Genomic DNA, 12,753 nt, shown 5'->3' on the forward strand with positions numbered 1-12,753 from the left:
TACATCGGCCTGCAGCCGACTTGTCTCCAAGGGTCTATTGCTGCCTCTGGCACCACATGGTCCTTCTCTTGTATGTCTAGATTATCGAATCCGACGCAAAAATGATAGTTAATTGTAACGTTTAGGGCCTCCTAATGACGATGGAAGTCTCAGATTACGTCGAGATTCAATCCATCGGCCTCCAGCCGACTTGTCTCCAAGGGTCTATTGCTGCCTCGGGCACCTTATGGGCGTTCTCTTGTGAGTCTAGATTTTCGAATCCGACGCAAAAATGATTGTTAATTGTAACGTTCAGGGCCTCCTAATGACGATGGAACTCTCAAATTGCGTCGAGATTCAATACATCGTACTCCAGCCGACTTGTCTCCAAGGGTCTATTGCTGCCTCGGGCACCTTATGGTCGTTCTCTTGTAAGTCTAGTTTTTCGAATCCGACGCAAAAATGATAGTTAATTGTAACGTTCATGGCCTCCTAATGCCGATGGAACACTCGAATTGCGTCGAGATTCAATACATCGGCCTCCAGCCGACTTGTCTCCAATGGTCTGTTGCTGCCTCTGGCACCTTATGGTCGTTCTCTTGTAAGTCTAGATTATCGAATCCGACGCAAAAATGATAGTTAATTGTAACGTTTAGGGCCGCCTAATGACGATGGAACACACAAATTGCGTCGAGATTCAATACATCGGCCTCCACCCGCCTTGTCTCCAAGGGTCTATTGCTGCCTCGGGCACCTTATGGTCATTCTCCTGTGAGTCTAGATTTTCGAATCCGACGCAAAAATGATTGTTAATTGTAACGTTCAGGGCCTCCTAATGACGATGGAACACTCAAATTGCGTCGTCATTCAATACATCGGCCTCCAGCCGACTTGTCTCCAAGGGTCTATTGCTGCCTCGGGCACCTTATGGTCGTTCTCCTGTGAGTCTAGATTTTCGAATCCAAAGCAAAAATGATATTTAATTGTAACGTTCAGGGCCTTGTAATGACGATGGAACACTCAAATTGCGTCGAGATTCAATACATCGGCCTCCAGCCGACTTGTCTCCAAGGGTCTATTGCTGCCTCGGGCACCTTATGGTCGTTCTCCTGTGATTCTAGATTTTCGAATCCGACGCAAAAATGATAGTTAATTGTAACGTTCAGGGCCTTGTAATGACGATGGAACACTCAATTTGCGTCGAGATTCAATACATCGGCATCCAGCCGACTTGTCTCCAAGGGTCTATTGCTGCCTCGGGCACCACATGGTCCTTCTCCTGTGAGTCTATATTTTCGAACCCGACGCAAAAATGATAGTGAATTGTAACGTTTAGGGCCTCCTAATGACGATGGAAAACTCAAATTGCGTCGAGATTCAATACATCGGCCTCCAGCCGACTAGTCTCCAAGGGTCTGTTGCTGCCTCTGGCACCTTATGGTCGTTTTCCTGTGAGTCTAGATATTCGAATCCGACGCAAAAATGATTGTTAATTGTAACGTTCAGGGCCTCCTAATGACGATGGAACTCTCAAATTGCGTCGAGATTCAATACATCGGCCTCCAGCCGACTTGTCTCCAAGGGGATATCGCTGCCTCGGGCACCACATGGTCCGTCTCCGGTGAGTCTAGATTTTCGAATCCGACGCAAAAATGATAGTTAATTGTGACGTTTAGGGCCTCCTAATGCCGATGGAACACTCAAATTGCGTCGAGATTCAATACATCGGCCTCCAGCCGACTTGTCTCCAAGGGTCTACTGCTGCCTCGGGCACCTTATGGTCGTTCTCCAGTGAGTCTAGATTTTTCGAATCCGACGCAAAAATGATAGTTAATTGTAACGTTCAGGGCCTCCTAATGACGATGGAACACTCAAATTGCGTCGAGATTCAATACATCGTCCTCCAGCCGACTTGTCTCCAAGGGTCTATTGCTGCCTCGGGCACCTTATGGTCGTTCTCTTGTAAGTCTAGTTTTTCGAATCCGACGCAAAAATGATAGTTAATTGTAACGCTCATGGCCTCCTAATGCCGATGGAACACTCAAATTGCGTCGAGATTCAATACATCGGCCTCCAGCCGACTTGTCTCCAAGGGTCTGTTGCTGCCTCTGGCACCTTATGGTCGTTCTCTTGTAAGTCTAGATTATCGAATCCGACGCAAAAATGATAGTTAATTGTAACTTTAGGGCCGCCTAATGACGATGGAACACACAAATTGCGTCGAGATTCAATACATCGGCCTCCAGCCAACTTGTCTCCCAGGGTCTAATGCTGCCTCGGGCACCTTATGGTCGTTCTCTTGTAAGTCTAGATTTTCGAATCCGACGCAAAAATGATAGTTAATTGAAACGTTCAGGGCCTCCTAATGCCGATGGAACTCTCAAATTGCGTCGAGATTCAATACATCGTCCTCCAGCCGACTTGTCTCCAAGGGTCTATTGCTGCCTCGGGCACCTTATGGTCATTCTCCTGTGAGTCTAGATTTTTGAATCCGACGCAAAAATGATTGTTAATTGTAACGTTCAGGTCCTCCTAATGACGATGGAACTCTCAAATTGCGTCGAGATTCAATACATCGGCCTCCAGCCGACTTGTCTCCAAGGGGATATCGCTGCCTGGGGCACCACATGGTCCGTCTCCGGTGAGTATAGATTTTCGAATCCGACGCAAAAATGATAGTTAATTGTAACGTTCAGGGCCTCCTAATGCCGATGGAACACTCAAATTGCGTCGAGATTCAATACATCGGCCTCCAGCCGGCTTGTCTCCAAGAAGATATCGCTGCCTCGGGCACCACATGGTCCGTCTCCGGTGAGTCTAGATTTTCTAATCCGACGCAAAAACGATAGTTAATTGTAACGTTCAGGGCCTCCTAATCCCGATGGAACACTCAAATTGCGTCGAGATTCAATACATCGGCCTCCAGCCGACTTGTCTCCAAGGGTCTATTGCTGCCTCGGGCACCTTATGGTCGTTCTCCTGTGAGTCTAGATTTTCGAATCCGACGGAAAAATGATAGTTAATTGTAACGTTCAGGGCCTTGTAGTGACGATGGAACACTCAAATTGCGTCGAGATTCAATACATCGGCCTGCAGCCGACTTGTCTCCAAGGGTCTATTGCTGCCTCGGGCACCACATGGTCCTTCTCCTGTGAGTCTAGATTTTCGAATCCGACGCAAAAATGATAGTTAATTGTAACGTTTAGGGCCGCCTAATGACGATGGAACACACAAATTGCGTCGAGATTCAATACATCGGCCTCCAGCCGACTTGTCTCCCAGGGTCTAATGCTGCCTCGGGCACCTTATGGTCGTTCTCTTGTAAGTCTAGATTTTCGAATCCGACGCAAAAATAATAGTTAATTGTAACGTTCAGGGCCTTGTAATGACGATGGAACACTCAAATTGCGTCGAGATTCAATACATCGCCCTGCAGCCGACTAGTCTCCAAGGGTCTATTGCTGCCTCGGGCACCACATGGTCCTTCTCCTGTGAGTCTATATTTTCGAACTCGACGCAAAAATGATAGTGAATTGTAACGTTTAGGGCCTCCTAATGACGATGGAACACTCAAATTGCGTCGAGATTCAATACATCGGCCTCCAGCCGACTTGCCTCCAAGGGTATATTGCTGCCTCAGGCACCTCATGGTCTTCCTCCTGTGAGTCTAAATTTTCGAATCCGACGCAAAATGATAGTTAATTGTAACGTTCAGGGCCTTGTAATGCCGATGGAACACTCAAATTGCGTCGAGTTTCAATACATCGGCCTGCAGCCGACTTGTCTCCAAGGGTCTATTGCTGCCTCGGGCACCTTATGGTCGTTCTCTTGTAAGTCTAGATTTTCGAATCCGACGCAAAAATGATAGTTAATTGTAACGTTCATGGCCTCCTAATGCCGATGGAACACTCAAATTGCGTCGAGATTCAATACATCGGCCTCCAGCCGACTTTTCTCCAAGGGTCTGTTGCTGCCTCTGGCACCTTCTGGTCGTTCTCTTGTAAGTCTAGATTATCGAATCCGACGCAAAAATGATAGTTAACTGTAACGTTTAGGGCCGCCTAATGACGATGGAAGACACAAATTGCGTCGAGATTCAATACATCGGCCTTCAGCCGACTTGTCTCCCAGGGTCTAATGCTGCCTCGGGCACCTTATGGTCGTTCTCTTGTAAGTCTAGATTTTCGAATCCGATGCAAAAATGATAGTTAATTGAAACGTACAGGGCCTCCTAATGCCGATGGAACCCTCAAATTGCGTCGAGATTCAATACATCGTCCTCCAGCCGACTTGTCTCCAAGGGTCTATTGCTGCCTCGGGCGCCTTATGGTCATTCTCCTGTGAGTCTAGATTTTCGAATCCGACGCAAAAATGATTGTTAATTGTATCGTTCAGGGCCTCCTAATGACGATGGAACTCTCAAATTGCGTCGAGATTCAATACATCGGCCTCCAGCCGACTTGTCTCCAAGGGGATATCGCTGCCTCGGGCACCACATGGTCCGTCTCCGGTGAGTCCAGATTTTCGAATCCGACGCAAAAATGATAGTTAATTGTAACGTTCAGGGCCTCCTAATGCCGATGGAACACTCAAATTGCGTCGAGATTCAATACATCGGCCTCCAGCCGACTTGTCTCCAAGGGTCTATTGCTGCCTCGGGCACCTTATGGTCGTTCTCCTGTGAGTCTAGATTTTTCGAATCCGACGCAAAAATGATAGTTAATTGTAACGTTCAGGGCCTCCTAATGACGATGGAACACTCAAATTGCGTCGAGATTCAATACATCGTCCTCCAGCCGACTTGTCTCCAAGGGTCTATTGCTGCCTCGGGCACCTTATGGTCGTTCTCTTGTAAGTCTAGTTTTTCGAATCCGACGCAAAAATGATAGTTAATTGTAACGTTCATGGCCTCCTAATGCCGATGGAACACTCAAATTGCGTCGAGATTCAATACATCGGCCTCCAGCCGACTTGTCTCCGAGGGGACATCGGTGCCTCGGGCACCACATGGTCCGTCTCCGGTGAGTCTAGATTTTCGAATCCGACGCAAAAATGATAGTTAATTGTAACGTTCAGGGCCTCCTAATGCCGATGGAACACTCAAATTGCGTCGAGATTCAATACATCGGCCTCCAGCCGACTTGTCTCCAAGGGGATATCGCTGCCTCGGGCACCACATGGTCCGTCTCCGGTGAGTCTAGATTTTCGAATCCGACGCAAAAACGATAGTTAATTGTAACGTTCAGGGCCTCCTAATGCCGATGGAACACTCAAATTGCGTCGAGATTCAATACATCGGCCTCCAGCCGACTTGTCTCCAAGGGTCTATTGCTGCCTCGGGCACCTTATGGTCGTTCTCCTGTGAGTCTAGATTTTCGAATCCGACGGAAAAATGATAGTTAATTGTAACGTTCAGGGCCTTGTAGTGACGATGGAACACTCAAATTGCGTCGAGATTCAATACATCGGCCTGCAGCCGACTTGTCTCCAAGGGTCTATTGCTGCCTCGGGCACCACATGGTCCTTCTCCTGTGAGTCTAGATTTTCGAATCCGACGCAAAAATGATAGTTAATTGTAACGTTTAGGGCCGCCTAATGACGATGGAACACACAAATTGCGTCGAGATTCAATACATCGGCCTCCAGCCGACTTGTCTCCCAGGGTCTAATGCTGCCTCGGGCACCTTATGGTCGTTCTCTTGTAAGTCTAGATTTTCGAATCCGACGCAAAAATGATAGTTAATTGTAACGTTCAGGGCCTTGTAATGACGATGGAACACTCAAATTGCGTCGAGATTCAATACATCGGCCTGCAGCCGACTTGTCTCCAAGGGTCTATTGCTGCCTCGGGCACCACATGGTCCTTCTCCTGTGAGTCTATATTTTCGAACCCGACGCAAAAATGATAGTGAATTGTAACGTTTAGGGCCTCCTAATGACGATGGAACACTCAAATTGCGTCGAGTTTCAATACATCGGCCTGCAGCCGACTTGTCTCCAAGGGTCTATTGCTGCCTCGGGCACCTTATGGTCGTTCTCTTGTAAGTCTAGATTTTCGAATCCGACGCAAAAATGATAGTTAATTGTAACGTTCATGGCCTCCTAATGCCGATGGAACACTCAAATTGCGTCGAGATTCAATACATCGGCCTCCAGCCGACTTGTCTCCAAGGGTCTGTTGCTGCCTCTGGCACCTTCTGGTCGTTCTCTTGTAAGTCTAGATTATCGAATCCGACGCAAAAACGATAGTTAATTGTAACGTTTAGGGCTGCCTAATGACGATGGAACACACAAATTGCGTCGAGATTCAATACATCGGCCTCCAGCCGACTTGTCTCCCAGGGTCTAATGCTGCCTCGGGCACCTTATGGTCGTTCTCTTGTAAGTCTAGATTTTCGAATCCGACGCAAAAATGATAGTTAATTGTAACGTTCAGGGCCTCCTAATGCCGATGGAACACTCAAATTGCGTCGAGATTCAATACATCGGCCTCCAGCCGACTTGTCTCCAAGGGGATATCGCTGCCTCGGGCACCACATGGTCCGTCTCCGGTGAGTCTAGATTTTCGAATCCGACGCAAAAACGATAGTGAATTGTAACGTTCAGGGCCTCCTAATGCCGATGGAACACTCTAATTGCGTCGAGATTCAATACATCGGCCTCCAGCCGACTTGTCTCCAAGGGTCTATTGCTGCCTCGGGCACCTTATGGTCGTTCTCCTGTGAGTCTAGATTTTCGAATCCGACGGAAAAATGATAGTTAATTGTAACGTTCAGGGCCTTGTAGTGACGATGGAACACTCAAATTGCGTCGAGATTCAATACATCGGCCTGCAGCCGACTTGTCTCCAAGGGTCTATTGCTGCCTCGGGCACCACATGGTCCTTCTCCTGTGAGTCTAGATTTTCGAATCCGACGCAAAAATGATAGTGAATTGTAACGTTTAGGGCCTCCTAATGACGATGGAACACTCAAATTGCATCGAGATTCAATACATCGGCCTCCAGCCGACTTGTCTCGAAGGGTCTGTTGCAGCCTCGGGCACCTTATGGCCGTTTTCCTGTGAGTCTAGATATTCGTATCCGACACAAAAATGATAATTAATTGTAACGTTCAGGGCCTCCTAATGCCGATGGAACACTCAAATTGCGTCGAGATCCAATACATCGGCCTCCAGCCGACTTGTCTCCAAGGGTCTGTTGCTGCCTCGGGCACCTTATGGGCGTTCTCTTGTAAGTCTAGATTTTCGAATCCGACGCAAAAATGATAGTTAATTGTAACGTTCAGGGCCTCCTAATGCCGATGGAACACTCAAATTGCGTCGAGATTCAATACATCGGCCTCCAGCCGGCTTGTCTCCAAGAAGATATCGCTGCCTCGGGCACCACATGGTCCGTCTCCGGTGAGTCCAGATTTTCGAATCCGACGCAAAAATGATAGTTAATTGTAACGTTCAGGGCCTCCTAATGCCGATGGAACACTCAAATTGCGTCGAGATTCAATACATCGGCCTCCAGCCGACTTGTCTCCAAGGGTCTATTGCTGCCTCGGGCACCTTATGGTCGTTCTCCTGTGAGTCTAGATTTTCGAATCCGACGGAAAAATGATAGTTAATTGTAACGTTCAGGGCCTTGTAATGACGATGGAACACTCAAATTGCGTCGAGATTCAATACATCGGCATCCAGCCGACTTGTCTCCAAGGGTCTATTGCTGCCTCGGGCACCACATGGTCCTTCTCCTGTGAGTCTATATTTTCGAACCCGACGCAAAAATGATAGTGAATTGTAACGTTTAGGGCCTCCTAATGACGATGGAAAACTCAAATTGCGTCGAGATTCAATACATCGGCCTCCAGCCGACTAGTCTCCAAAGGTCTGTTGCTGCCTCTGGCACCTTATGGTCGTTTTCCTGTGAGTCTAGATATTCGAATCCGACGCAAAAATGATTGTTAATTGTAACGTTCAGGGCCTCCTAATGACGATGGAACTCTCAAATTGCGTCGAGATTCAATACATCGGCCTCCAGCCGACTTGTCTCCAAGGGGATATCGCTGCCTCGGGCACCACATGGTCCGTCTCCGGTGAGTCTAGATTTTCGAATCCGACGCAAAAATGATAGTTAATTGTAACGTTTAGGGCCTCCTAATGCCGATGGAACACTCAAATTGCGTCGAGATTCAATACATCGGCCTCCAGCCGACTTGTCTCCAAGGGTCTACTGCTGCCTCGGGCACCTTATGGTCGTTCTCCAGTGAGTCTAGATTTTTCGAATCCGACGCAAAAATGATAGTTAATTGTAACGTTCAGGGCCTCCTAATGACGATGGAACACTCAAATTGCGTCGAGATTCAATACATCGTCCTCCAGCCGACTTGTCTCCAAGGGTCTATTGCTGCCTCGGGCACCTTATGGTCGTTCTCTTGTAAGTCTAGTTTTTCGAATCCGACGCAAAAATGATAGTTAATTGTAACGCTCATGGCCTCCTAATGCCGATGGAACACTCAAATTGCGTCGAGATTCAATACATCGGCCTCCAGCCGACTTGTCTCCAAGGGTCTGTTGCTGCCTCTGGCACCTTATGGTCGTTCTCTTGTAAGTCTAGATTATCGAATCCGACGCAAAAATGATAGTTAATTGTAACTTTAGGGCCGCCTAATGACGATGGAACACACAAATTGCGTCGAGATTCAATACATCGGCCTCCAGCCGACTTGTCTCCCAGGGTCTAATGCTGCCTCGGGCACCTTATGGTCGTTCTCTTGTAAGTCTAGATTTTCGAATCCGACGCAAAAATGATAGTTAATTGAAACGTTCAGGGCCTCCTAATGCCGATGGAACTCTCAAATTGCGTCGAGATTCAATACATCGTCCTCCAGCCGACTTGTCTCCAAGGGTCTATTGCTGCCTCGGGCACCTTATGGTCATTCTCCTGTGAGTCTAGATTTTTGAATCCGACGCAAAAATGATTGTTAATTGTAACGTTCAGGTCCTCCTAATGACGATGGAACTCTCAAATTGCGTCGAGATTCAATACATCGGCCTCCAGCCGACTTGTCTCCAAGGGGATATCGCTGCCTGGGGCACCACATGGTCCGTCTCCGGTGAGTATAGATTTTCGAATCCGACGCAAAAATGATAGTTAATTGTAACGTTCAGGGCCTCCTAATGCCGATGGAACACTCAAATTGCGTCGAGATTCAATACATCGGCCTCCAGCCGGCTTGTCTCCAAGAAGATATCGCTGCCTCGGGCACCACATGGTCCGTCTCCGGTGAGTCTAGATTTTCTAATCCGACGCAAAAACGATAGTTAATTGTAACGTTCAGGGCCTCCTAATCCCGATGGAACACTCAAATTGCGTCGAGATTCAATACATCGGCCTCCAGCCGACTTGTCTCCAAGGGTCTATTGCTGCCTCGGGCACCTTATGGTCGTTCTCCTGTGAGTCTAGATTTTCGAATCCGACGGAAAAATGATAGTTAATTGTAACGTTCAGGGCCTTGTAGTGACGATGGAACACTCAAATTGCGTCGAGATTCAATACATCGGCCTGCAGCCGACTTGTCTCCAAGGGTCTATTGCTGCCTCGGGCACCACATGGTCCTTCTCCTGTGAGTCTAGATTTTCGAATCCGACGCAAAAATGATAGTTAATTGTAACGTTTAGGGCCGCCTAATGACGATGGAACACACAAATTGCGTCGAGATTCAATACATCGGCCTCCAGCCGACTTGTCTCCCAGGGTCTAATGCTGCCTCGGGCACCTTATGGTCGTTCTCTTGTAAGTCTAGATTTTCGAATCCGACGCAAAAATAATAGTTAATTGTAACGTTCAGGGCCTTGTAATGACGATGGAACACTCAAATTGCGTCGAGATTCAATACATCGCCCTGCAGCCGACTAGTCTCCAAGGGTCTATTGCTGCCTCGGGCACCACATGGTCCTTCTCCTGTGAGTCTATATTTTCGAACTCGACGCAAAAATGATAGTGAATTGTAACGTTTAGGGCCTCCTAATGACGATGGAACACTCAAATTGCGTCGAGATTCAATACATCGGCCTCCAGCCGACTTGCCTCCAAGGGTATATTGCTGCCTCAGGCACCTCATGGTCTTCCTCCTGTGAGTCTAAATTTTCGAATCCGACGCAAAATGATAGTTAATTGTAACGTTCAGGGCCTTGTAATGCCGATGGAACACTCAAATTGCGTCGAGTTTCAATACATCGGCCTGCAGCCGACTTGTCTCCAAGGGTCTATTGCTGCCTCGGGCACCTTATGGTCGTTCTCTTGTAAGTCTAGATTTTCGAATCCGACGCAAAAATGATAGTTAATTGTAACGTTCATGGCCTCCTAATGCCGATGGAACACTCAAATTGCGTCGAGATTCAATACATCGGCCTCCAGCCGACTTTTCTCCAAGGGTCTGTTGCTGCCTCTGGCACCTTCTGGTCGTTCTCTTGTAAGTCTAGATTATCGAATCCGACGCAAAAATGATAGTTAACTGTAACGTTTAGGGCCGCCTAATGACGATGGAAGACACAAATTGCGTCGAGATTCAATACATCGGCCTTCAGCCGACTTGTCTCCCAGGGTCTAATGCTGCCTCGGGCACCTTATGGTCGTTCTCTTGTAAGTCTAGATTTTCGAATCCGATGCAAAAATGATAGTTAATTGAAACGTACAGGGCCTCCTAATGCCGATGGAACCCTCAAATTGCGTCGAGATTCAATACATCGTCCTCCAGCCGACTTGTCTCCAAGGGTCTATTGCTGCCTCGGGCGCCTTATGGTCATTCTCCTGTGAGTCTAGATTTTCGAATCCGACGCAAAAATGATTGTTAATTGTATCGTTCAGGGCCTCCTAATGACGATGGAACTCTCAAATTGCGTCGAGATTCAATACATCGGCCTCCAGCCGACTTGTCTCCAAGGGGATATCGCTGCCTCGGGCACCACATGGTCCGTCTCCGGTGAGTCCAGATTTTCGAATCCGACGCAAAAATGATAGTTAATTGTAACGTTCAGGGCCTCCTAATGCCGATGGAACACTCAAATTGCGTCGAGATTCAATACATCGGCCTCCAGCCGACTTGTCTCCAAGGGTCTATTGCTGCCTCGGGCACCTTATGGTCGTTCTCCTGTGAGTCTAGATTTTTCGAATCCGACGCAAAAATGATAGTTAATTGTAACGTTCAGGGCCTCCTAATGACGATGGAACACTCAAATTGCGTCGAGATTCAATACATCGTCCTCCAGCCGACTTGTCTCCAAGGGTCTATTGCTGCCTCGGGCACCTTATGGTCGTTCTCTTGTAAGTCTAGTTTTTCGAATCCGACGCAAAAATGATAGTTAATTGTAACGTTCATGGCCTCCTAATGCCGATGGAACACTCAAATTGCGTCGAGATTCAATACATCGGCCTCCAGCCGACTTGTCTCCGAGGGGACATCGGTGCCTCGGGCACCACATGGTCCGTCTCCGGTGAGTCTAGATTTTCGAATCCGACGCAAAAATGATAGTTAATTGTAACGTTCAGGGCCTCCTAATGCCGATGGAACACTCAAATTGCGTCGAGATTCAATACATCGGCCTCCAGCCGACTTGTCTCCAAGGGGATATCGCTGCCTCGGGCACCACATGGTCCGTCTCCGGTGAGTCTAGATTTTCGAATCCGACGCAAAAACGATAGTTAATTGTAACGTTCAGGGCCTCCTAATGCCGATGGAACACTCAAATTGCGTCGAGATTCAATACATCGGCCTCCAGCCGACTTGTCTCCAAGGGTCTATTGCTGCCTCGGGCACCTTATGGTCGTTCTCCTGTGAGTCTAGATTTTTCGAATCCGACGGAAAAATGATAGTTAATTGTAACTTTCAGGGCCTCCTAATGACGATGGAACACTCAAATTGCGTCGAGATTCAATACATCGTCCTCCAGCCGACTTGTCTCCAAGGGTCTATTGCTGCCTCGGGCACCACATGGTCCTTCTCCTGTGAGTCTAGATTTTCGAATCCGACGCAAAAATGATAGTTAATTGTAACGTTTAGGGCCGCCTAATGACGATGGAACACACAAATTGCGTCGAGATTCAATACATCGGCCTCCAGCCGACTTGTCTCCCAGGGTCTAATGCTGCCTCGGGCACCTTATGGTCGTTCTCTTGTAAGTCTAGATTTTCGAATCCGACGCAAAAATGATAGTTAATTGTAACGTTCAGGGCCTTGTAATGACGATGGAACACTCAAATTGCGTCGAGATTCAATACATCGGCCTGCAGCCGACTTGTCTCCAAGGGTCTATTGCTGCCTCGGGCACCACATGGTCCTTCTCCTGTGAGTCTATATTTTCGAACCCGACGCAAAAATGATAGTGAATTGTAACGTTTAGGGCCTCCTAATGACGATGGAACACTCAAATTGCGTCGAGTTTCAATACATCGGCCTGCAGCCGACTTGTCTCCAAGGGTCTATTGCTGCCTCGGGCACCTTATGGTCGTTCTCTTGTAAGTCTAGATTTTCGAATCCGACGCAAAAATGATAGTTAATTGTAACGTTCATGGCCTCCTAATGCCGATGGAACACTCAAATTGCGTCGAGATTCAATACATCGGCCTCCAGCCGACTTGTCTCCAAGGGTCTGTTGCTGCCTCTGGCACCTTCTGGTCGTTCTCTTGTAAGTCTAGATTATCGAATCCGACGCAAAAATGATAGTTAATTGTAACGTTTAGGGCTGCCTAATGACGATGGAACACACAAATTGCGTCGAGATTCAATA

Source organism: Schistocerca serialis, chromosome 1 (assembly GCF_023864345.2).
Source record: "Schistocerca serialis cubense isolate TAMUIC-IGC-003099 chromosome 1, iqSchSeri2.2, whole genome shotgun sequence".
Taxonomy (NCBI): domain Eukaryota; kingdom Metazoa; phylum Arthropoda; class Insecta; order Orthoptera; family Acrididae; genus Schistocerca; species Schistocerca serialis.